General features: G+C 29.3%; 15 non-coding genes across 15 annotated transcripts; 1 reads left to right on the top strand and 14 right to left on the bottom strand.

The window, feature by feature from the left end:
• Positions 1-384: 384 nt before the first annotated feature.
• On the top strand, positions 385-456 carry TRNAQ-UUG (transfer RNA glutamine (anticodon UUG)). Its single transcript has one exon. It is a non-coding gene; the product is annotated as a tRNA-Gln (tRNA).
• Positions 457-8,569: 8,113 nt separating this feature from the next.
• On the bottom strand, positions 8,570-8,641 carry TRNAQ-UUG (transfer RNA glutamine (anticodon UUG)). Its single transcript has one exon. It is a non-coding gene; the product is annotated as a tRNA-Gln (tRNA).
• Positions 8,642-9,685: 1,044 nt separating this feature from the next.
• Positions 9,686-9,757, bottom strand: TRNAQ-UUG (transfer RNA glutamine (anticodon UUG)). The gene has a single exon. It is a non-coding gene; the product is annotated as a tRNA-Gln (tRNA).
• A 547-nt stretch (positions 9,758-10,304) lies between these two features.
• TRNAQ-CUG (transfer RNA glutamine (anticodon CUG)) lies at positions 10,305-10,376 on the bottom strand. The gene has a single exon. It is a non-coding gene; the product is annotated as a tRNA-Gln (tRNA).
• A 694-nt stretch (positions 10,377-11,070) lies between these two features.
• TRNAQ-UUG (transfer RNA glutamine (anticodon UUG)) lies at positions 11,071-11,142 on the bottom strand. Its single transcript has one exon. It is a non-coding gene; the product is annotated as a tRNA-Gln (tRNA).
• Positions 11,143-11,951: 809 nt separating this feature from the next.
• TRNAQ-UUG (transfer RNA glutamine (anticodon UUG)) lies at positions 11,952-12,023 on the bottom strand. The gene has a single exon. It is a non-coding gene; the product is annotated as a tRNA-Gln (tRNA).
• A 1,599-nt stretch (positions 12,024-13,622) lies between these two features.
• Positions 13,623-13,694, bottom strand: TRNAQ-UUG (transfer RNA glutamine (anticodon UUG)). The gene has a single exon. It is a non-coding gene; the product is annotated as a tRNA-Gln (tRNA).
• A 442-nt stretch (positions 13,695-14,136) lies between these two features.
• On the bottom strand, positions 14,137-14,208 carry TRNAQ-CUG (transfer RNA glutamine (anticodon CUG)). The gene has a single exon. It is a non-coding gene; the product is annotated as a tRNA-Gln (tRNA).
• A 387-nt stretch (positions 14,209-14,595) lies between these two features.
• On the bottom strand, positions 14,596-14,667 carry TRNAQ-CUG (transfer RNA glutamine (anticodon CUG)). Its single transcript has one exon. It is a non-coding gene; the product is annotated as a tRNA-Gln (tRNA).
• Positions 14,668-15,081: 414 nt separating this feature from the next.
• Positions 15,082-15,153, bottom strand: TRNAQ-UUG (transfer RNA glutamine (anticodon UUG)). The gene has a single exon. It is a non-coding gene; the product is annotated as a tRNA-Gln (tRNA).
• Positions 15,154-15,618: 465 nt separating this feature from the next.
• TRNAQ-UUG (transfer RNA glutamine (anticodon UUG)) lies at positions 15,619-15,690 on the bottom strand. The gene has a single exon. It is a non-coding gene; the product is annotated as a tRNA-Gln (tRNA).
• A 262-nt stretch (positions 15,691-15,952) lies between these two features.
• TRNAQ-UUG (transfer RNA glutamine (anticodon UUG)) lies at positions 15,953-16,024 on the bottom strand. The gene has a single exon. It is a non-coding gene; the product is annotated as a tRNA-Gln (tRNA).
• Positions 16,025-16,303: 279 nt separating this feature from the next.
• TRNAQ-UUG (transfer RNA glutamine (anticodon UUG)) lies at positions 16,304-16,375 on the bottom strand. The gene has a single exon. It is a non-coding gene; the product is annotated as a tRNA-Gln (tRNA).
• Positions 16,376-16,766: 391 nt separating this feature from the next.
• TRNAQ-UUG (transfer RNA glutamine (anticodon UUG)) lies at positions 16,767-16,838 on the bottom strand. The gene has a single exon. It is a non-coding gene; the product is annotated as a tRNA-Gln (tRNA).
• A 236-nt stretch (positions 16,839-17,074) lies between these two features.
• TRNAQ-UUG (transfer RNA glutamine (anticodon UUG)) lies at positions 17,075-17,146 on the bottom strand. Its single transcript has one exon. It is a non-coding gene; the product is annotated as a tRNA-Gln (tRNA).
• Positions 17,147-25,290: the final 8,144 nt, after the last annotated feature.

Here is a 25,290-nt window from a genome sequence, read left to right on the forward strand (position 1 = left end):
GAATATTTTGCGATTTTTTTTTTAAATAAAATCTAAAAAAAATTAACATAATCATCTTTGCTTAAAAAGCTTACAGCAATTCACCTAGTTATAAATTTATATAAATAAATTATTTTTGTAAAATAAAACTCTGGCCCATTGTCTTTCATCTATTAATAAGTTTTCTTTATTTCTTGTTATTTTTGTTGTTGCTGTAACAACAAAAAATAAAGGCCAGCTAATACCTAACTAAACCCATTATAAATTTTCTTTTTGTTTTCATTATCATTAAATGATCATACACCAAACTATAAATAACTTGACCAAAACTATTTTTTCCCACATTCTGTTGTTACCAATTTAAGGCCAAGTAGAAAACAAGCATTTGACAACAGATTATTATACGGTTCTATGGTGTAATGGTTAGCACTCTGGACTTTGAATCCAGCGATCCGAGTTCAAATCTCGGTAGAACCTGTAAGAAATTTTTTATATTTTTTTTTAATTTTTAGTTTTTTTTTTAAATAATTTTTTCACCTATAATTCTTTTCTTCTCTGTCTCATCTCTCTATTTACCTTCAAAATTTTCCATTCATTGAATTTGTTCTATTTTTTATTGAAGTGTTTTTGACCTCAAGCAATTCATGTCATATCTATAACACATATTCATATTTTATAGCATCAAACATATGCGTCAATAATTAAAGTTATTAATATGATTAATGACTTGTAAGTACATCTTTTGTTACTAAAATAATAAATAAATATTTATCTTTCTTCGATACTTTATTCTTTCACTTTGTGTTGTTTTAATAGAATCAAATGTGAGTTGGCAAAAATCAGGGCGGCACTTTAAATACTTGTTGAAATACATGAAATTATTCATAATGTTTGCTTTAAAGAAAAATGTTTAAACAAGTATTACAATTTTTATTTAAAACACATAAATTTAAACCTTCAACTCCGTAGAAAATTTACTCACAACATGAGTCACTGCAACTGTATTAACTAAAATAATGAATATTTACCGAGTTTTTCAAAATGACATTTTTAGACTTTTGTTTGGTTTTATGCATGTCCTTTTATCCCTTTGCCCTCAAATATGATGATGCCTGTTTACTCTGGTAGAATATACTTATAACCAATGTTTTTATTATTGTGTTAATAAACCCAATTGTTTGTTGGTTGAATAGAGGTTGGATGTTTGGTTGATTTTGGTTTCGGTTGCAAGTATGAATAGTAATTCAATATTGTGCATTAATTAAAAATGCCATGCATCATGCTTCTATTACAAATGTAATTTAATGTTAACTAGCGCCAGCTAAAATGCCAAAGGATGAAACTAAAAATTAAAAAAATTTAAATTAAAATAAAAAAAAATGTCAAAAAAAATACTACGTTTTGGGTTTAGTAGTTAATGAATTATTTTTTGAAAATATTAAATTTTAATCTTTAGTCATTTAATTTAAACAATATTAGAGTAAATTGATGATTTTTATAAATATAATACTTTTTAATTTAGTAGTAGATTTAGTACTATTTTAAAAATTTGTAATAAAAGTATTAAAAGTGAAAATATTTTATTAATACTTTTTAAAAATATTAAAAAATTTAATATCTACTACATATTCGAAAAAAAAGCTTTCTAAAATTAGTAGTAGATTTAGTACTTTTTCCAAAATGGTAAATAAGTGATAAGCCTTCATAATTTTTAAATGAGACAATGAAGTAGTATAAAAAATTAAGATTTTTACTAAGAGTGCTAATTTTTTATTTTAGTAGTAGATTTATTACTATTTGCAAAATGGTAAAAAGCTGATAAGCCTGCTTAATTCTAAGAATGACAATAAAGTAATATCAAAAATTAAGATTTTTACTAAGTTTATTATCTTTTTATTTTAGTAGTAGATTTAGTACTATTTGAAAAGTGTTAATTAAGTAATAAGTCTGTATAATTTCAAAAATGACAATGTAATTCTATTAAAATAATTAAGTTTTTGTACTGGGTTTAGTGCTTTTTTACTTTAGTAGTAGATTTAGTACTATTTTGATATATTTAAAACTGTGTTAAAGTCAACAGTTTTGAAAAGCCAATAAAGCAAATTGAATAAAAATATACTATTTTTTTATTTTACTACCTCTTAATTTAGTAGTAGATTTAGTACTATTTTAAAATATTTAAAATTTGACAATAGTCAACAGTTTGAAAATATACTATTTAATAAAAATATAAAATTTCAAGTCAATATCTCAATTAGATTCAAAAATATGCCACTTTAAAACTCCGACCTTCAAAAATATTGCACTTTGTCATACTAAAGAATTTGTATAAATTTTCTTATTGTGACTGAGTCAGAACCAATGATTTGTGTTGAATAAAATATTAAGAAAATTTATAAAAAAAATTTAGTATGAAAAAGTGCAATATTTTAGAAGGACGGAGTTTTAAAGTGGCATATTTTTGAATCTAATTGAGATATTGACTTGAAATTTTTTTTGTAAGACCAAAAATTAACTTATCTAAACAAAACAATATAGCTCGGAATGAATGTGGATCAAATTGTTCCTAATATTTGCAATCCTATTAAAATTTTGATATAAATTTATGTTTTAGAAACTCAATGAATATGTATAAAATCTTTATTTATTAGCGAAACTCAATGAAATTTTCAGCGTTTTTTAAGTTTCTCATTCTAAATAACAAGGTGTAAAAAAACTTGTCAAAAGGTCAAAAAGAATCCCGAAATACCTGAAAATTGGAGCGAAAATCCCAAAAATGGTATTTTTTACAATTTTGCTCATAGAGTCAATTGTCCAATTCACAACGTAGTTGTATGTTGTACATTGTATGATACAACTATTGTGGTTGTGAACACAATTTTCGCCAAATCGTAAGCATACCTTGTTAAGTCTTGAAAATGGCAAAAGAAGGAGTTTAAAACAAAAGATTCCAAAGTCCAATAATATGTAAAATCATTATTAATATCAAACTAATATCTGCATTGCATAAAAATGAAAACAATTGACAAATACACAGAAAAAAGAAATTCATAATTGAAATGAATTTTGTAATAAATATTATTAATCGAACTTGACTTTTTTTTCCCAAATTATTTTCATTCAGAATAAGAACATGTTCATAAATATTATAAAATTGTACATGACGGAAATTTTTGCTTTTTTTACGTAAATTTTATAATATTTTGTAATAAATTGCATTATAATTGCATTATAATTGCATTATATAATGAATTAGTTAAAAAATATTTGCATAATAGCCATATATTGGCCAATATTTTAAGATAAATAAAAAATATCTGAAACTTAAAAATTATCATTAAACATAATAAAACATTCATAAACCTAAAAGCATCCTCTTAAAACGATTTAATCATTTTCGCGCATAATATATAAATTTGTAGCTGAAAATCATAAAAAAATTTTCCAAGGAAAATTTCAAACATTTTTGAACATAAAAAAATACATAAATGAAATTGAAATATTTTTTTCAAGCCTTCTAGATTTTGTTTGAAAACATAAAATATGAAAAAAATCATACTATTTAAGACATTATTTATAAATGTTAAGAATTGTAATCAATGAAATCGAATCATAATATTTATGTTGAAACTTTTTTCTGTGTATTTAAAACAAATTATCGTTTTTCATAAATTAAATAAATCAACTGATTTCAGTGTTACCGTTTGGTTATTATTTTACACTAAAATTGTCTAATTTTTTTGTTTATGTAAAAATATGAACTTTTGGTAACACTTAAACTTTCATACAACATTCGAAAAACATATGTAAAAAATATAGAAATTATCAACAACATTTGTACAACTATTGTAGATTCAGACGACTTATAACTCATACGAATGTACAACGTCAGTTGTGAATTGAACAAATATTTCCTTTTGGGCTGTGTAAATACTTTAGTGATAAATAGGGAATACATCAGGGTTAACAAAACTGCTTTCCGTTTTCTGAGCCCAGCTTTGGGATTTTAGAACATGTGGCCCAAACTTGAAATTTTGATAAAAAATAGGTCAATTTCCAAAGGGAGTAGGGCCGACATGTTCGAAAAATAGGACATTTTTTTTATACCAAAATGTTCTCCGTAAAGAAACTTTATAGAAAAACATAAAATTGTTATATGTTCTTAAAGAAAGTTATTTTTTAATAAAAAAGAGTTAAGTCACCTTTTTGTCCAAAAAACAGCAAAAATATACTATTTTTTTAATTTTTAAATTGAAAATCGGTTATTTTTGGATTCGCAATTGATATTGCTCTGAAATCTTTTGTGTGTTGTTGGCAACTTAGTTGTCTAACTAACAAGAAAAATTTGAGTCCATTCGGTCCAAAATTGCGCCCTATATTTTTAAAAAAGCGGACCAAGGTATGGCAAAATTTTAAAATTTAAATTTTATTATTTAAATTTAAATAAAGCACATACAAGCATGCTTTTACAATATCTAGCCGTGCGCTTTCCAAAAATATAAAATTCTTTGAAATCGGATGGGAAACAAAAAAATGGCACGTGTTTAAAAATTTTACATATCGAAGGTACCCTACTTTGAGCCCCCATAGCGCCGCCCCTGCAGCATTTGTAGGGCCCATTTTAATAATTTAAACTGGAATACTCCTTGGCTACGCCCAATTCAAATTTAATCCCGATCGGACCAGCCGTTTAGAAATGCTAGATTTAATTTCAATTCTGCCCCACTGTGCACTACTATAAGCATATCACTGAATCAATTGCTGAATTCACAACAATTTCTATCGTGTATCTTGTATTAAATACAATTTTTGTTTATTAGTTTGTGAACACCCATTGTATATTGTATGAATATTTTTGAAAGCGTAGTATGTATAACAAGTAGACCGACTCTCATTTTTTTCAAATTACTCTCTCACATATACCCTCAGAGAAATTTATAGCTGTAAACCAATACAACTTTTTAAAAACATACAAAATAAAAGTGTATAAGTGTATTTAATTTTTGTATGAACTTTTCCAACAACAAGCTTACACTATTGTGTTTGAATGCAATAATACACTCGATACAATGATACAAGGGGTTTTGTGAATTCAGCAAATATCAAAAAAATTTAATTTTTTGTATGAAGATTACTACATTTTTACTTTAGTAGTACTAACTACTATTTTAAAATATTATAAATTTAGCTACAATAAATATATTTAGGAAACAAATACAGCATATTGAATAAAAATATGCTTTATTTTAAATTTACTGCTTTTTCAATTTGGTAGTAGATTCAGTACTATCTGAAAAATTAGAAAAAAGTGAAAAATCCGCATAATTTCTATAATGATATTGAAACACTATTAAAAAAATTACTTTTTTATTATGTTTTTTAATTTCTATATTTAATAGTACATTTAGTACTATTTTAAAATTATTAAAATTGAAGTCGTATAATAAAAATGAAAGCAAAATAACAAAAAGATATATATTTTTATGTATATTACATTTTTAAATTAATGTAGTAGATTAAGTACTATTAAGATATTTAAAATAAGTGAAAAGTCCGTAAAATTTCAAGACTGACACTGAATCAATATTAAAAACAATCAATTTCTAAGTAATTTTATTGGGTGTATGACTTAAAAATGCGGGACTTACATTATATGGAGTATCTTTTTAATTTTTAATAACAAAATATTCTAACTTAGTTATTGAACAAAAATGTTTTTTCTGCTCCGAGAATATCGAATTTTGTGCTAACAAAGCATTATATGTGGGAAGTTTTGCTTTAATTTGAAAAAAAGTGCGCTGAAACACAGCGTTGCTCACATTCACCATAACCTTTGCTCACCAAAGGTTATGGTGAATGTGTTCCATGGGTTTCAATTTACGAGAGATGGTTTGTTCGGTGAAGAAGTGGTGATTTTGACACGGAAGAGAAAGATCTCCCAGGCCAGCCAAAAATGTTTGAAGACCAAGAATTGGAGACATTACCCCATGAAGATTGTTATCAGACTCAACTAGAGCTTGCAAGATCATTGGTAGCTACTAGCTACTCAAGCTGCAAAACGTTTGCGAGCAGCAGAATTCATCCAAAAACAGGGAAATTGTGTACCATACGAATTGAAGCCGAGAGATCTTGAAAGACGATTTTGCATGTCAAAAACGATGTTGGAACGCTATAAAGGAAAATAATTTTTGTACCAAATCATTACTTGCGATGAAAAATGGTACAATTGCGATAACCCGCAGCGTAAGAGCTCGTATGCGAAGCCCGGCCAACCATCCGAATCCATGGCGAATCCATGAGACGTCGAAATTTAAGCAGACCATTACAGTGAACCTGTACCGAACGCAACAAGAATTGGCCAAAAATACCAAGAATATGCGGTCAGACATGGAACCGTTATGTTTCATCATGACAACGCTCTCCCACATAATGCAATACCTGTTAAAAAGTATTTGAAATTAAGTGGTTGGGAAGTTTTGCCCCAACCACCTTATAGGTCAGACCTTGCCGGGTGCTAATACTATTTGATCGATGAAAAACGCAATTCAGAACAACATGACGCCGCCATCCCAAAATCCAAACCAAACATTTACTTTTTCGGGATGCATTGGACGCTCTTCGATCTCATGTGGATTGGTATCATCCCACATTCGACAGTTTTGTTTGTTGACGTACCCGTTTATTTCCTTTTATCCAGAAATCATTCTCAACGTAAAATGGGCGTACAGCTGCTGGAACGTTTCCCGAGCAGAACACCCACCCACAATTTGATCATTTGCATGTGTTATTGAACGCTATATCCTGGCGATTTGGCAAAACAAACTGAATAAATGACAGCCAATTCGACAGATGATGCTTCAACAATATGGACGCTATCAAATGTCAAAATTATGAAGTCCCTATTAGAAGACCCCTTTAGTACTAAGACTTCATATCTTATACACATTATGTTGATCGCAGGGACCTTAGGATATTTTGTGTATTCTTAAGGATATTGTATTTCTCCATTTTCATTTTGCATCCTAGAAAACCAAAGTAGGCTAGGTTAAGAACCCGGTCTCTTCAATTTTGTTTCTTACCCGTTTAAATACAGAACATTGCATTGGTCCATATAATGATTCAGCGTTTCGTTCTCTCTTCACACTCTCTACAGAGCGCATTGTCGTATAGACCAGTACGAGAGAGATAAATCTTCAATTACAGTTGTATGTCCAGTTAATACACTAATTGGTATTCTGAGTGTTGGTCTATTTAGATCAGGGAAGCGCAAAAAGAGAAATTGTAGTTTGTGTGCATGTATGGGTTAAAAATAAAAAAATCCACAATAACATCAAGCAACAGAATGAAATATTTGTATTTTTACGCTCTATTGTTTGCAACTAAATGAGTAGTTTGTATTTTTTACGCTCTTGCTGTGTGTTTTGTTAACTTTCGGGTTGTGTACGTGTAAATTCACGAAAATGTTCGTAATCTCAACAATATGAACGCCTACCAATGATTTAGATCATTGGTGGCCAAACACTACCGCGGGGTAGTTATTCTCACTAATACATACGCAATACGAATGCTCTCAGTAAAAAAACACAAAGTAAACTGAAAACAAAAACAATTTCATACAATTTTTTCAGTGCAAAGCACACGCATTCCATTGGTGTACTCTTTTATTTATTCACTACAACATATGCATATTAAGCACTCTATCGTTGGCCACCACTGATTTAGATTCAGAATTTTTGTTCTTCTTTTTTTGTGCGAGTTTATTAATATGTAGTATGTCGATCGTTCTTCTAGTTTCCCAGATGATTAACTATTGCCAATTTGTGAATATCATGTTTAAACTTTGCGAAGGATCCATACATGATCCCATCTAGGACTGTTTACCCGTATTTTCGCTTTCGATTATGCCATGGGGTTTGGCACCCATATTAGCTCAAGATTTTCGCAATTGAATTAAGAGTTATCAATCCACTTGAATCATTTAATACCTTCTATAATTGCAATGACATCAGCCAGATATATCTTATACTATCTATAGATAGTATAAGATATATTTAGGCTTAGTTCGTAGTAGCCCATTCCCGCTCGGTCAATTATTTTTGAACAATCTGTACATAGATCGGCTCGTTGGTTATACCTTACTCTTTATAATTAACTCTAAAGCAATTTTAAAACATTTGTTTTGCCTCTCCTATACATTTACTAACATTTTATTTAAAGCCTTTTGCATTTTAGCTAACGATATACAATGTAGGTACTGTATTATATGTCTCTGTGACCATGCAACATGTTGCTCTCTCCTTGCTATCATAATATTTATCTATAACATCAGGCTAGTTGCTGCTGCTGGTGCAAAGATAATGAGATATTTTGTAAAATAATATATGCTAATTAATAACAAAGGAAGAATTTTATTAAATGTGATATGAATTTCATAGGAATTCATTTAATCAAATTAAATTTTAATAAAATTATTTTATATACAATTATTTAATAAACCTCTTATTAATTAATTAATAAAATAATATAAATGTTGGCATATAATTCATTTAAAATGTAAAATGAAAAACATAAAGAAAAAAAGATGATCACAAGGTTCTACCGAGATTTGAACTCGGATCGCTGGATTCAAAGTCCAGAGTGCTAACCATTACACCATAGAACCGTTATAAATTCCTCCAGCCAAATAACAGTTTTTTCTTTGCTTATAAAGTGCTTTGGTAGCTCAAATTTCCCACCCTGTATTTTGAATAAATGTTTTAAGAATTTATTCAAATAAAATCATTTCTAAAATTAATTGTTAAATTAATTTGATGCATTGTATGCGCAACAAACAAAAAAGGGTTATTTATAAATTTAAAAACTTTTATAATCACTGAATATGTACTTCCTATGCACAACTTAAACAGAAAAATGAGCGTGAGATAGCATGGCTGGGCATGAAATAACACTACAACATAACATATAAATATGACTTATTCGCATATACCTACAACTAATGAAAACCCCTTAAGGAAAAGTCTAATAGGGTCAAATCGCAAGATATCGGTAGCCAATTCGCATTACCTCCAATATGGCTGAGCTGTGTTGCAAGTAGCGCTGTCCTGTTGAAATCTCCAAATAAAACCAAAAGTAATCTACCTATAGTGTTCACCGGTGACGGAGATGACCTGACCAACGTCGTTCTCAAAGAAATATAAACCGATGACACCGCCGGTCTAAAATACCCACAAAACAGTGACCGTTTTAGATATGCATTGGATGGTCAGGGATTTTAAGTGGTCAACAATTTTATTTATTGACCTACCTATTCAACCACAAATGGGCTTCATCACTTTCACTAAACAAACCGAATAAATGACAGCCACTTCGACGAGTGTCCAACGTCGTTCTCAAAGAAATATGAACCGATGACGCAGCCAGCCCAAAATCCACACCAAACAGTGACTTTTTCGGGATGTATTCAACTTTTTTGGATCTCATGTGGATTGATATCGTCCTAAATTCGACAATTTTGTTTGTTGACGTACACATTCATACAGAAGTAGGAATCATCTTAAAATGGGTGAAATTGGTCGAACAATGACTAAAATGTTCACTTGTTTGAAAAGTAGAAGCTAATGCCAACAGCTCCACAAAAATTTATATGATTTCCTCAAAAAAAATGTATGGTTTTTCCAACAAGAAATTTATAAAAAAATATTTGCACAGGTTCTACCGAGATTTGAACTCGGATCGCTGGATTCAAAGTCCAGAGTGCTAACCATTACACCATAGAACCGTTATGAATCTGGCATCAAAATAACCTAACTTCAAATAAATACAGATTTTTCCCATGACCAGTAATCGATAATTTATAGAAGTAATCGATATAGATAACGTAGTTTAGATAAGTTTTAACCAACATTGGCAAGTCGTGTCCTGCGCCTCAAATATAAGGAGCTGCAGAACAAAAGGTACTTTATCGATTTTTTTTACAAATTGATTTTTTGGTATTTTTATATTTTTTTTTCTAGAAAAAATCAATTACCCAAAATTTTTAAATTTTCAAAAAAGTACATTTTGTTCCACAGCTCCTCATATGCTCTGCATGACATACAAAGAAATATTAAGTAATAGGAGGTTAAAAACAACGTACAATTTCTGAATAGCTTTCAGATTTTATAATATTGCATTATTTACAATTGCATTATTGTTTTTCAGTCGAGTTGTTAACTGAAATACTGCCTATTATTCTCGGTACTCGAAATGAAATTATTCCTTTAAAGAAAGTTTTTTCTAAAGCCAAATAGTTTCAATATTTTAAACAAAAAAAAAATTAACTTCCTAGGTTCTACCGAGATTTGAACTCGGATCGCTGGATTCAGAGTCCAAAGTGCTAACCATTACACCATAGAACCGGTTATTTTAAGCGCATGATTTTTGCACATTTGAAGTTGACAGACAATTATGAGCAAAATAATTAAAAGAAAACATGTTTAAAATTCTCGTTTGTGTAAAATATTTTGCAAAAAAATAGCAAAATTTGCACAGTGTTACAAGTCAGCAATTTTTGCATAAATATTTATATTGATCTTTATTCATTAAGAGATAATTGCTGAATTCACAAAACCCCTTGTATCATTGTATCGAGTGTATTATTGAATTCAAATACAATAGTGTAAGCTTGTTGGAAATTTTCATACAAAAATTAAATACACTTATACACTTTTATTTTGTATGTTTTTAAAAAGTTGTATTGGTTTACAGCTATAAATTTCTCTGAGCACACATATACGGGTATATGTGAGAGAGTAATTTGAAAAAAATTAGAGTCGGTCTACTTGTTATACATACTACGCTTTCAAAAACATATTCATACAATATACAATGGGTGTTCACAAACTAATAAAAATTGTATTTAATACAAGATACATGATACAAATTGTTGTGAATTCAGCAAATATTTTTTCAAAGGGCTTTAAAACAAAACATTTTTAAAAACATTGGAAATATATATATTTAAAATTATATTATGCAAATCTGTATTTATTTCCATTTTTATAATCAAAATCTTTTAGAATGTTGCTTGCTGAAGAATAAAAATATTTATACAGGTTCTACCGAGATTTGAACTCGGATCGCTGGATTCAAAGTCCAGAGTGCTAACCATTACACCATAGAACCGGATAGCTTGTAGCTGACTTCCTTATCAATTTTTAAATGGGTTTATTTTTTATTTAATGGTTTATGTTGTGGATAAAATAAATAAAGAACATTATCAAAATTGTGTTAAAAGATGCAAGAATTGCTACCAATTTTACTATCTGCATGTTTCTATTTAAGATTTTAATAAGATATTTAGTTTAAATTTTTTATTTCTTAGCATTTATTTGATGAAGAGGTTACATTGATGAAGAAGAAATGTGATATTTCCATATCTACGAGTTTAAGCACTGCATGTCTTTAACACAGTTTGAATGAACGAAGAATTATTTTCATATATATAATTCTAAACTTTTGAATTTTCAATATATTAGAGCATTTTTAATATCAAACATTTCTAATCAATATTTGCTGAAGCTGAATCACACAGATTGCTAACCAATGATTATGGCAAATGTATTCCAAACGTGTCAAAATGCGAGAGATGGTTTTTGTGGTTCAGAAGTGCTGATTTTGACACGGAAGACAAAACAGTTTGAAGACCAAGAATTGGATGCATTACTCCATGAAGATTGTTGTAAACTTCAACAAGAGCTTGCAAAATCATTGGCAGCTAGTCAAGCAGCAAGTAACGACTTGCACCCAATCATTACTTGCGACGAAAAATGGATCCATTGAAAAGAACTTGGAAATTGAAATTGTAGTTGTAGACAAAGATATGGAATTTGGATATAAAATCAATCAATAGATAAATTCAGAGATTTGAATTTATCTCAAAGAGTTTGAATTATATGATTGATATGAAAGTAGCTAAAATTATAATCTTTAGCAGGTTCTACCGAGATTTGAACTCGGATCGCTGGATTCAAAGTCCAGAGTGCTAACCATTACACCATAGAACCGTTCATTTGTTAAGAAGGTATTATAATTCTATATATACGATCAAATCGGTTAAAACATGGATATAACAAAATTTATTTGACTGGTTTCCACACAGAGAAAACAGATTCGTGATAGCAACCGAATTTGTTTCCAATCGAATGATTCGGTTGCACATATAGAATTTTTAAGTTCTATCAACAGAAAGTCAGTTAACAAAGAAGAATTTCGGTTGAAGCTACCAAACTTTTGTTACCCCTTCCAAAATTTTGTAGTCACAACTGTAAAATTCGGTTACTATGGTATAATCATTCGATTGGCAACAAATTCGGTTGCTATCACGAATCTGTTTTCTCTGTGCACAGATGTTTTGCTACAAATTTGAATCCATATTTTCATTAATACAAAATTAGTATGTAAAACAGATTTTAGTGTAACACAATGATTTCCAAACCTACGAGTGTTTTCATATTAGACGTATTGAAGTGGTAACTTTGACATGGAAGACAAAGATCAACCAGGCCAGCCAAAAAAGTTTGAAGACCAAGAATTGGAGGCATTACTCCATGAAGATTGTTGTCAAACTCAACTGAGGCAACAATTTCGAAATTGGTTACCACACGATTTGAAGACGAGGGTCCTTGAAAGACGATTTTTCATGTCCGAAATGGTGTTTGAAAAGAAAATCATGTTTGCACGGAATCATTACTTATGATAAAAAATAGATCAATTTAAATAAACCGAAGTGTAAGATAAGTTTTGCCTCGCCCGCTTTATAGTCCAGACCGTGCCCCGTCCGATTACTATTTGTTTCGATTGATGCAAAACGCTCTTTTGGGATAAATTTCACTTGATTCGTTCTTGCTCCAAAAGATAATTTTTTTTTTGTCTCGGAATCCATATGTTGCTAGAAAGATGGGAAAATATCACAGCTAACAATAGCCAATACTTTATCTTTTGGGATAAACTTCACTTGATTCGTTCTTGGCTCCAAAAGATGATAAGTTTTTTTGGCTCGGAATAAAAATGTTGCCAGAAAGATGGGAAAATATCACAGCTAACAATAGCCAATACTTTATATTTTAAAATTCTTAATAAATGCGAAATTAACCCTATACTCTCTTTTGTTATGTCTTATTTCTGACTCTCTGGTTGAATTTTCCGTTTTGATGTATTCAGGGACGAATAATATATTTGCGGAACATTTTAACCCCTTAAATCCCTGTTTTAATGGTGTTTTTTGCTCATTATTAAGAGAAGGACAAAAAATACCCATGCCTTGAGGATGTAGAGGGTTAACATATTCTACAAAAATATTCTCCGTAACAGTTTACATAACTTTGCGGAACACATTTTATACCTAAAATGTAAGGATCATATGGTTTCTTATGAATATTAACAAAACTTTAACCCCCCCTCAAATAAAATTCAGATGTAAACTTTCAAAACGCCGATATACGTGTCTTTTTTTTTTGTCTCCTCTATCAAAATTTATTGGTCGGACCTTGTAATTTTGGAAAAAATTTGATTTTGTTGTATAGTGTAATCTAAAGTTTGTCTGGTATATATTTTCTAAACATAATTTTTCCACCAAAACTTTTTTTAAAGTTAAAAAAATTTATAGGTTCTACCGAGATTTGAACTCGGATCGCTGGATTCAAAGTCCAGAGTGCTAACCATTACACCATAGAACCAGTTATCGACATTGAATTCGCCTAAAAATCGCAAAAAAGATTAGAAATAATTCTCATTTGATTGAAAATTCGGAATGAAAGTAAATTAAAATTACTTTTCTCATATTTTCTTATTCACCTCTATTCTAGGCAATAAAACACTTAATAATTATGAAAATAAAACTATTTTAGCATAAAGAAAGAAAAGTTTAAACTAGTAGGAGCAAATGTTGAAACTTTGATCACAAATAAACCTAATTAAAGAAAAAAAATATTCAGGTTCTACCGAGATTTAAACACGTATCGCAGGATTCAAAGTCCAAAGTTCTTTAACAAGACTTGTCTTTTATAAAGTAAATAATTTTAATAAATTCATACAAAAGAACAACTTAAATTTTTAAAGATATTACAATAAAAACGTTATTATTTTAGTAAAATTCATATTGAAAAAAACTTCTAACTTAGGTTCTACCGAGATTTGAACTCGGATCGCTGGATTCAGAGTCCAAAGTGCTAACCATTACACCATAGAACCGGTTACTCAAGGACGAAAAGCAATGTTTTGCAAAGGCATTATTATGTCATTAAACTCAAGCAGTTACTTTTACAAGACTTGTCTTTTATAAAGTAAATAATTGTAATAAATTCATTTAATCTTTATAAGGTCTTCGGCTCAAATTTGACCTATTTTTAAATTCAAATTTAATTTTTTCTAAGAGTTAGTGGTTGATATTTTTGATATTTTATGACTTTTATTTAATTTTAGGTTTAAAAAAAATCTATTTTCTATATAGGTCAAATTTGATCCAAATATTGTTAACGTCAATAAATCTGAAGGTTAAAAGAACTATTTAAATTTTAAAAGATTACAAAATATTAAAAAATTTATTAAAATGCATATTTACCAAAAAAAATCTAACTTAGGTTCTACCGAGATTTGAACTCGGATCGCTGGATTCAGAGTCCAAAGTGCTAACCATTACACCATAGAACCGGTTATCTACACAAGAGTAAATGTTTTGTTTTCAACAGCAATGAATTTATGATGAAAATAATAGATTCAAATAAAATGTTTATTTAAATAAAAAAATTTACTTGAGCGTTCAAAATAGAGCGAATTTTTTAACATTTTACGAATTCAGTGCAAATTGTGTAATTATGTTGATAAAATATTTGTAATTTTTGTTTAAATAAACATTTATTTATAAAAAAGAATATAAGAAAGAATAATTTCAAATAAAATTATGGTTATTTAAATAATAAAGTTGACTTAAACATTGAATTCTGTATAAAATTCTTTAAAATTTTATTAATCCAGGGCAAATTGTCTATTTTGAAATAATATTTGTATTTATATGTATTTAAATTTGTTTATATTAGAAATTTGAAAAAAGTTATTTTAATTTACAGGTTCTACCGAGATTTGAACTCGGATCGCTGGATTCAAAGTCCAGAGTGCTAACCATTACACCATAGAACCGTTTACTTAAACTGATAATGAAGGGCTTGTCTTCTTACCTATTAAATGATATTTAAATATTTTTAAATTCCTTGTCCCTTAAAAGTAATCGAAAATTAATTAAAAGTATGAAATATGTCTAATGGCGTGAAATTCAAATCTATACATTACATTAAGCTCCTGGAGTTTCTAGAACATCTCGCGGATCAAACTAAAATAAGCTAAAATGAGTGCCAAATATAAAACTTGGACAGCACCTGTAAGAAATATCAATACCGGAGGGGGGCATATTGGAAAATAACGCAAGAAGAACATATGACGAGGTAATGGGTAAATTGAAGTAAGTAATTAAACATATATAATTTGAAAGCTACTGAGAGAATTGCTATATTTAATATTGCTTCTTTTTACAGACATTTTATGACATTTGTATAGGCATAAATTTAATAAATAGAGGGGGGACCTGGTAACAAAATTTTATTTTACAGGTTCTACCGAGATTTGAACTCGGATCGCTGGATTCAAAGTCCAGAGTGCTAACCATTACACCATAGAACCGGTTACTTTAAATCGAAAAGTATGTGTTTCACATAATAGAATAAATAAGTATTCGATTACTCAAAAAAAAATCAGCAGTTTCTAATTGTTGAGAATGAACATTAATTTTTCGATGTTTTAAGAAGGAAATCTTTTATTGGAATGTTAAAAACCAAGTGTATACATCATTTGAAATCTTATAAATTTGAATATTTAGCAATATAACATTATTAACTATTAACAAAATGTTTGTTAATATAAATTATCAAAAATTTTGATTTCCAGGTTCTACCGAGATTTGAACTCGGATCGCTGGATTCAAAGTCCAGAGTGCTAACCATTACACCATAGAACCGGTTACTTAAAATAAAAATTCTTGGATCCATATACACACTTAGTAGACAATGAAAATAAACCGGTTACTTAAACAAAAATCAACAGTTAATGCTTTCAAACTTATTGCTTTCTAAATTACATTTGGCATTAAAAATCATATTAAAATTCTTTTTCTTTTTATATGGTAGTTTGTCCTCTGGAAGCTTATTTATTTCTGGTTTTCGAAAAATATTATTTGATATTCTATAAGAATTTATTATTGAATTGTGTTAAGAAAAAAATATAAAAAATTATTTACAGGTTCTACCGAGATTTGAACTCGGATCGCTGGATTCAAAGTCCAGAGTGCTAACCATTACACCATAGAACCGGTTACTTTTGTAACGATTTAAATACACATGTTAATATAATGTTATCTAATAACCTGAAAGGTGGTTACTCAAATTAAAGAAATTTTTAAAATTAAAAAAAAAATATATTTTTTTTTTTTCAAATAAAAATTAATATTTGGTATAATACAATAGAACTTCTATTGTCTTGAAAACTTAATTAATATCACTGCATTTTGGGGAATAGTGGAGATTTTTTAATTCATGACTTCTTTTACATCTTTAACTTTTAAAGGAATTTTAAACTGAAAACCCTGTTTTTTTTAATTTTTTAGCTTTAATTTCATTGTCTTTTCATTTGTTTGAAAATTTCCGAACAGTTTCTATTTGGAAATTTTAATTTACATTTAAAACAAAAAACTTTGATTTTCAAGGTTCTACCGAGATTTGAACTCGGATCGCTGGATTCAAAGTCCAGAGTGCTAACCATTACACCATAGAACCATATATTTTCGGAATCGGTGCAAAGTAAATACAAAATGGTTCAAAATCCCACAAGTTCAAAAATATTTTTTTGTATATCTTTAAGATTTTCTCAAAATCTTTTAAGATTACAAAGATTTAATCTTAAACAATTTGAAACCCCTTTCCTAGTTAATTTCAAAGATTTGTTGCATCTTTTGATATTTTTAGATGATTATTCAGTTTATAAAATTGTTAACAAAATATGTTGTTACACAAGGTTCTACCGAGATTTGAACTCGGATCGCTGGATTCAAAGTCCAGAGTGCTAACCATTACACCATAGAACCGTTATTTAACTGTTTACAAATGAATTAACCCTAGAAAGGCTTAAAACAATTAGTTTTAAAATATTTATTTATTTTTTACATATTTCTTAATACATATACAAAAGTTTTTATGAAATTCAGCATAAATTTTGATTCGTATGCAAATTAAAAGAAAATATATTACAAATGTTAATATTATGTTAATAAATATAAATATATGTAAGTGCTTATATATTTTATTTATTTTTCAAACATTTTGCTATAAATTAATTTAATTCATTGCATTTTTAATGTTTATTTCAATAAATAAATTGCTTTGTTGATTGTTTTTTGGTGGCAAATATCTGTTTTTTTTTCTATTCACAATAATCGTAAATATTTTTAGTTTGTTTTATATTTAATAGGTTTTTGTTCAAATTCTTTTGTCTACAATGTTGATATTGTGGAATATTGTGCCTTAGTGCCAAATATTATTAAAGAAAAAATACATAAAATTAAATTGAAATTGTTATGGTGAATTTTGTGTTGTGAATAGGTATAAGGGTAGTTTCTTTAGTTCTGCTGGCTTATAACTTAATTTACCTCCCTTTAACTGTAGCGTATTTAATATTTCTAATAGAGTTTTTATGCAAAATAAGCTTAGAAAACATATAAAGGAAAATTTAAAATTATTGAACTAAAACTAATATTAAAATTAAGGTTGTCCCGAAACACATTCTATATTTGGTCGAACTAGAAAAAAGAACACGGTGTGACAGGGTTAGTAGCAATAGATCATTATACAAAAAAAATGCATTTTCATTGTTGAACAATATTTCAAAAATACTGAAAGTTTGGTGGCCACAGTTGGGGGAGTTCATCAACCTAAGCATTGGAGTATAGTTTCACATTGATGGATTTGTTAATTTTCAAAAATTGGTTTTGAGAGAACCCACATGTATGTATCAAATGTATCCCCTGTTAGATTTTGGTCTTGTCTTCACTAGTATGAGAGAAAGAACAATACAAGCCGGTGCTTATTTAACCCTAAATATTACGTTTAGCACTGGAAGTCCCTAAAATTCCTCGTGGACCAACAAAAGGTTAGCTAGGTTGGTATCCATTTATCAACTAAGATGGAATGATAGAATGAATAATATAAAGTTAACTATGTAGTGTGTAAATCTGCCCCCTGCATGTAAGAAAACAATATCGAAGGTGGATTTCTTTTATTACAAATGTCTCTAGAAGAGTGGAGGATTAGGAAAGGGATCTTAGGGTGAGCTTTACGAGAATCTTCAAGCTCACAAGACAAAATATGAATCCGAACCTTCCGACGAACTTCCGATGCAAACACCAATGTTTGTGGAAGTAAGAACTTGCATAGTCAAACTCTTCACAAAAAGCAAAAAACTCTTTTGGACCCAAATGAGGAAATCAGCAAGCATGAGATAGGGAGCAGCTCTATAGAAGGAAATGGAGCATAAGCCCGTAATTGAACTCTATACACGGCTATAATAAGACCAAGTCTGAATCGATAGAATATGATGGATATACTTAGAGAATAATGTCTACACAGAGAAAACAGATTCCGAATTTGTTGTCAATCGCATGATTCGGTTGCACGTATAGAATTTTTCGTTACTATCAACAGAAAGTCAGTTGATAAAGAAGAAACAACCAAACTTTTGTTGCTCCTTCTATCAACAGAAAGTCAGTAGAATTTTTTGTTACTATCAACAGAAAGTCAGTTGATAAAGAAGAAGCAACCAAACTTTTGTTACTCCTTCTAAAATTTATACCCGCAATTTAGAATTCGTCCACTATTGAAAACAGATTATCATCGATCGAAATACAGTTGAAATATTAATCTGCAACGGTAGCGGGAGAATGGCTAATAAATGATCATGCAGCCAGACATAAAAAGATAATAAATATCATTCCAGATGTTTATATTGTTATTAAAAGATGTGACCGAATTCAAATCAAATATGTGAATATTAACTGTATCATGAGATTACCAAAAGGGAAGGAATGTGGAGACAAGAGTGAGAAATTACCGAGGATCTACTTATGTATAGATTGTTCAAAACTATATGACAGAATGGAAATATGCTTCTAAAAACTAAGCCGAGTAAGGCTTGGTTTTACCATGTACGAATGAAATAAACTATTAGTTCAGTTAAAAACATATTGGGATAACATGTGATGAGAAGGTGAACAAGCTATCTAGGATGAGATCATGTATGAAAACCATCAAAAAACCCAATGCAAGCCAAAGCTTAAAAATAAATTTAAGGAATGGACAATGGATTTTACAGCCGATAAAACGGCCGACATTCTTCGAGGAAATATAAAAAGATAATAAATTTCTTTCCAGATGTTTATATTGTTATTAAAAGATGTGATCGAATTCAAATCAATTATGTAAATATTAACTGTATCATGAGATTACCAAAAGGGAAGGAATGTGGAGACAAGAGTGAGAAATAACCGAGGATCTACATATATACGGATGGTTAGAAACTACATGACCGATTGGAAATATGCTTCTAAAAACTAAGCCGAATAAGGCTTAGTTTTACCACGTACGAATGAAATAAACTATAGTTAAACACATTTTGAGATAACATGTGATGAGAAGGGGAACAAGCTATCTACGATGAGATCATGTATGAAAACCATCACCCTGGAAAAAACCGAATGCAAGCCAAAGCTTAAAAATTAATTTAAGGAATGGACAATGGATTTTACAGACGATAAAACGGCCGACATCCTACGAGGAAACCCATACATGAAGAGAATTTAGGATATTATATCAATCAACAGATTAATTTAAAGGCTTAACTTTATTGTTCGATTAAGTCAAAAACTTGATTTTCGAGTTACTTGATTATTCTAACAATGAAACAGTCGAGTAAATGGAATATGCAAACACTACGAAATCCAGTTAGTGAGTTAACTGTTATCCACTATGGAATTAGGTATCGATATCATCACACTTAAAACCACCAAAGCTTTCACAAAGTTTAAAAATTAACCAATGTAGCCATCAATCAGAAGACTATTTAGTGGCTCACATGGATCGCACTAATCTATCCTTGATAACAATGTTTAGAACATTTCGCACTGGTTCATCTGGTTCGCATTGGTCTATTCGACAATTCCAGCTGCCGAGTGAGTGAGGAAGAGTATGAAACGTGGGAATATTACCAGCTCCAATGTCCTATATTTAGTCTAGTTAAAAACGAAAACTTTTATATGAACATCAAGCCTAACTTGGAATATATTAGGGATTCAAGTTAAAAATAGTTAAGAAACTATATTGAGAGAAAACCCAAACCTAAAGATAACAAAGGAAAATCTGAATCTAAATAGGGCAACATTTGGAAGAATACTGGATAGACAAAGTTGAAAACGATCTGAGCAGCATGTAATGAAGAGGACGAAACGCTGGAATATTTTCTTTGCCAATGTAGTGTATTTAGAGACGATAGCATTCATATAGACACCAACCCAAACTTGGAATATCTTAGGGACTCAAATAAAAAATCATTGAGGGTTATCCCAAACCTAAAGAATAAAAGGACGATTCTGAACCTATACAGCCCAACACTCAGAAGACTAGTTAGTGTGGAATTATGGTATAATAGATTTTGACACAGAAGACAAAGATCGCTAAGTCTAGTCAAAAAACTTTGAAGACCATGAATAGGAAGCATTACTCCATGAAGATTGTTGTCAAACTCAACAAGAGTTGGCAAAATCATTGGGAGCTATTCAAGCAACCATTTCACACTCATTACTTCCGATGAAAAATGCATTCATTATGATAACACGAAGCGTAAGAGATCATGCGTGAAGCTCGATGAGCCGAATCGACACTAAAGCCAAATATCCATGGCGATAAGGTAATTCTCTATTATGAGCTACTGAAATCTGACCAAAATATCACAGCGAACCTGTAGCAAACGCAAATGATTCGAGCATGTAGCGAGCATTTGCCGAAAAACGCCCAGAATATGCTGCCAAAAATAAAACCGTAATAAATAATAACGTAGCGTAATAAATAATAATAACCGTAATAAATAAAAATAAATATTCCATTAAACGTTCGCCCACATTAAGCCATATCTGTTAAATCTCTTTAGAATGAAGTGGTTTTGTCTCACCCACTTTATAATCCAGACCTTGACCAGTCCGAATACTATTTGTTACGATCTATGCAGAACGATCTCTTTGATGATCTCATATATGTCATACAAAATAATAAATTTATAACGTAATTTCAAATTGAATAGTCCTGCATTAAAACAATTAAGGAAATTCCTATATAAAAACAAAATGTCTACCAGAAACGTTTAGAATTATAAATAGTCGTATAAATGAGTCAGTGACTATCACAAACATCAAAAAATTTAATATAAACATTTGGTTTCTTTTTAAATAAAAAACAAGTAAGAAAGTATGGTCGGTCAAGCCCGACCATATAATACCCTACACTATTTAAGTAAAAGCGCAAAAACATTTTTCTTTTAAAATTTCAATAATTTATATTTTTGAGCGATTTTCGGAAGTGGACCTTATATGGTGGCTATGACCAATTATGGACCGATCACCATGAAATTAGGTCGTGCGATTTGTGTCTATATGAAAGTTTACTATGTTGAATTTTGTGAGTATACCAACATTTTTAAGCGATTTATGCACGTTAAAGTGATTTTCGAATGCGGGTCTATATGGGAGCTATGACTAATTATGGACCGATCGTAACAAAATTTGGTGACATGAATTTTGTATATATAAAACTTATTTGGAGCTCAATTTGTGGAGATACATTTATAAATTAAACATTTATGATCGATAAATTCCAATTTCAGAAGGATATTTGTATGGGGGCTAGGTGAAATAATGGTCCGATTTCAGCCAGTTTCAATAGGCTTGGTCCTTGTGCCGAAAAAATAATATCTACCAAATTTGATTGAAATATCTTCAAAATTGCGACCTGTACTCTGCGCACAAGGTTTACATGGACAGCCAGCCAGCTAACCAGACGGACTAACGGACGGACATCTGCACAAACGCATAATACCCTCACCACTATGGTGGTGTAGGGTATAACAAGTAAGAGAGCTATATTCGGCTGTGCCGAATTTTATATACCCTTCACCAAATTATACTTCAAAATACAAATTTTAAATATTTTTAGGTAAACAAAATTTATTTTTTTTCCAAAGTTGTTTTTTTAATTTTTAAAATTTAAAAAATTTGAAATATCTATTATTAGATATCCATATTGTCAATATTAATGACTTAGTAATCCAGATATAGGTAAAAAATCTCAGCCATTTGAGGAAACTTCTCGAAAGCATGTCTGACAGAATTATTGGAGATTTGGATCTCGAAGATATCTGGGGTCTTCAGAAAATTGATTTCAACAGACAGACGGACATGGCTTAATCGACTACGCTATCTATAAGGATCCAGAATATATATACTTTATAGGGTCGGAAAATTATATTGTGGAAATTACAAACGGAATGACAAATTTATATATACCCTTCTCACGAAGGTGAAGGGTAAACATAAATAAAACATTTTTCTGCAAAAAAAGTTTGGAAAAATTGGCTGGAATTCAAATGTCCGTTTTATGAAAAGGTATATTGAAGCACTTTAAGAACGGAAATTGTGGGTTGGTAGCAAAAACATTTGAATGTAATTTTTTGCAAAGAATAATTTTAAAATAGGAAATTATGCAGACTAAGGAAATTTCAATGAAATTAACTATGATTTAAATTTGTCAAAGTTTTATTAAATTGTTGAGTAATTGCAAGAAATTTGAAAAAATTGATAAATTAGTTTTGAATAATTTAAAGCTTTAAGCAGCAATAAACAAAACCATAAAAAGTGTGTTAATTTGTTGGTCACGTGTTTAAATATCGATTTGTTTGTTATTACTTACAAGTTTATTTGTTCTTGTACTTGCCGCTTAATGTCGTCCTTTCCTCTAACACAGGACATTGAACTTTTCAACAAATTATACACAAACCATTATGAACTTTGACTTTTATAAACTTCCCTATAAACACTAGTGTTTCTCTTATCATTTCCTATTTATTTTTATGTGAATATTATACATTCTAACACGCCATCTTCAATATCATCGTCAGTCAGGAAGCCTATTTATTTTTACATTTTGACAAGACATTATAAGTATAAGTAAATTATTAATGTATAATTACTTTAATATGAAAATCTAAATGTTAGTGGAATTGTTGTTTGAATACTGTTTTAAATATTGTAGCTTTTACTTATTCGAAGTCATTAAATACTTGGTATTGGTAATATAGTGTATTATTGTATTATTTTTATTAAATATTAATGAAGTCCTTAGAATTCTGCTATATATAAAGTTTAAGTGGTTTGGATATAATTAACAGTGGATACATAAACTCCATTATATATACTTTCTCAGAGAAGAAATACCTATTGCTTGCTTTTAAAACCCACCATTTAACCCCAATTTTATCAACTCCTCTCCCCTCACTTCACACACACACCTCATTAACAGCAAATAATCCATAAAATACTCGTGTAAATTCCCTACCAAAAAACCTTTATCATAATTTTCTATGACATTATCTATCATTGTACTCAAATAAATAGCACAAACACGTTATATACACATTTAATCCTTATCGTCCTTTAACAAATAGTGGTATGTTATGCTCTTCACAAAAGGAAGTTTTATTTGACTTGTATTTGACATGGGTTGTGGATAGGAATATTTGGTTTTATTACAGTTTTAATAATAATATTCGTGTATGGAAAATAGTATGAATATTTGAAGCGCTGAAGAATGTAGTTGAGTTTTTTATTGTGGAGGGACGAGGTCAGCACAATAAGTAACATAAATGAAGAATAATTTGTGGAAAATTTGGTCAAGGAAATGGAAAATTTGTGCAAACTGGCCACAGAATAAAGAAATTTGCGCAAAATTGTTAAAAAAAATTTACTATAAAAAGAAAGTTTGTACAAAATTCGCCAAGAAAGTTAGAAGTTTGTGCAAAACCGACAAAAAAAAATATTGTAGAAAAAGTAAGTTTGTGAAAAATTTAAAATTTGTGCAAATTTTACTAATGCTATTTGGTAATTGTACATATTTGATTAAAGGAATAGACAATTTGTACAAAATTGACTACAGAATTATGAAATATTAGTAAAATTTACTAAAAGAAAAAAAATTTGTGCAAATTTTACTACAGAAATAGTAAATTAGTGTAAAATTTACTATAATAAAGCAAATTTGTGAAAATTTGAGTACGAAATGGAGCAAATGTGCATAACTGAGAAATGAAATAGACAAAACTATAAACTGTTTAAATTTGTGCAAAATGTTCTAAAGAAATAAGAAATTGGTGCAAAATTAACTAGGATAAACCAAGTTTGAATAAAATCTAATAATGAAATAGATAATTTGTGCAAAATTTAGTAATAGGAAATTTGTGCAAAATTATATAATGGAATAATTTGTGCAAAATTTTTATTGAGGGAGAGACGTGGGCAGCACAATAAGTAACATAAATGAAGAATAATTTGTGTAAAACTGGTATGAGAATAAAGAAATTTGTGGAAATTTTTGTGCAAGGAAATGGAAAATTTGTGCAAAACTGGCTACAGAATAAAAAAATTTGTGCAAAATTGTTAAAAAATTTACTATAAAAAGAAATTTTGTACAAAATTCGGCAAGAAAGTTAGAAGTTTGTGCAAAACTGACAAAAAAAATATTGTAGAAAAAGGAAGTTTGTGAAAAATTTAAAATTTGTGCAAATTTCACTAATGCTATTTGGTAATTGTATAAATTTGATTGAAGGAATAGACAATTTGTACAAAATTGACTACAGAAATATGAAATATTAGTAAAATTTACTAAAAGAAAAAAAATTTGTGCAAATTTTACTACAGAAATGGGAAATTTGTGTAAAATTTACTATAATAAAGAAAATTTGTGAAAATTTGAGTACGAAATGGAGCAAATGTGCATAACTGAGAAATGAAATAAACAAAATTAACTTATTTTGTGCAAAATTTACTATAAACTGTTTAAATTTGTGAAAAATGTTCTAAAAAAATAAGATATTGGTGCAAAATTAATTAGGATAAACACAATTTGAACAAAATCTAAT

This window comes from Calliphora vicina, chromosome 2 (genome assembly GCF_958450345.1).
Source record: "Calliphora vicina chromosome 2, idCalVici1.1, whole genome shotgun sequence".
NCBI classification, from domain to species: domain Eukaryota; kingdom Metazoa; phylum Arthropoda; class Insecta; order Diptera; family Calliphoridae; genus Calliphora; species Calliphora vicina.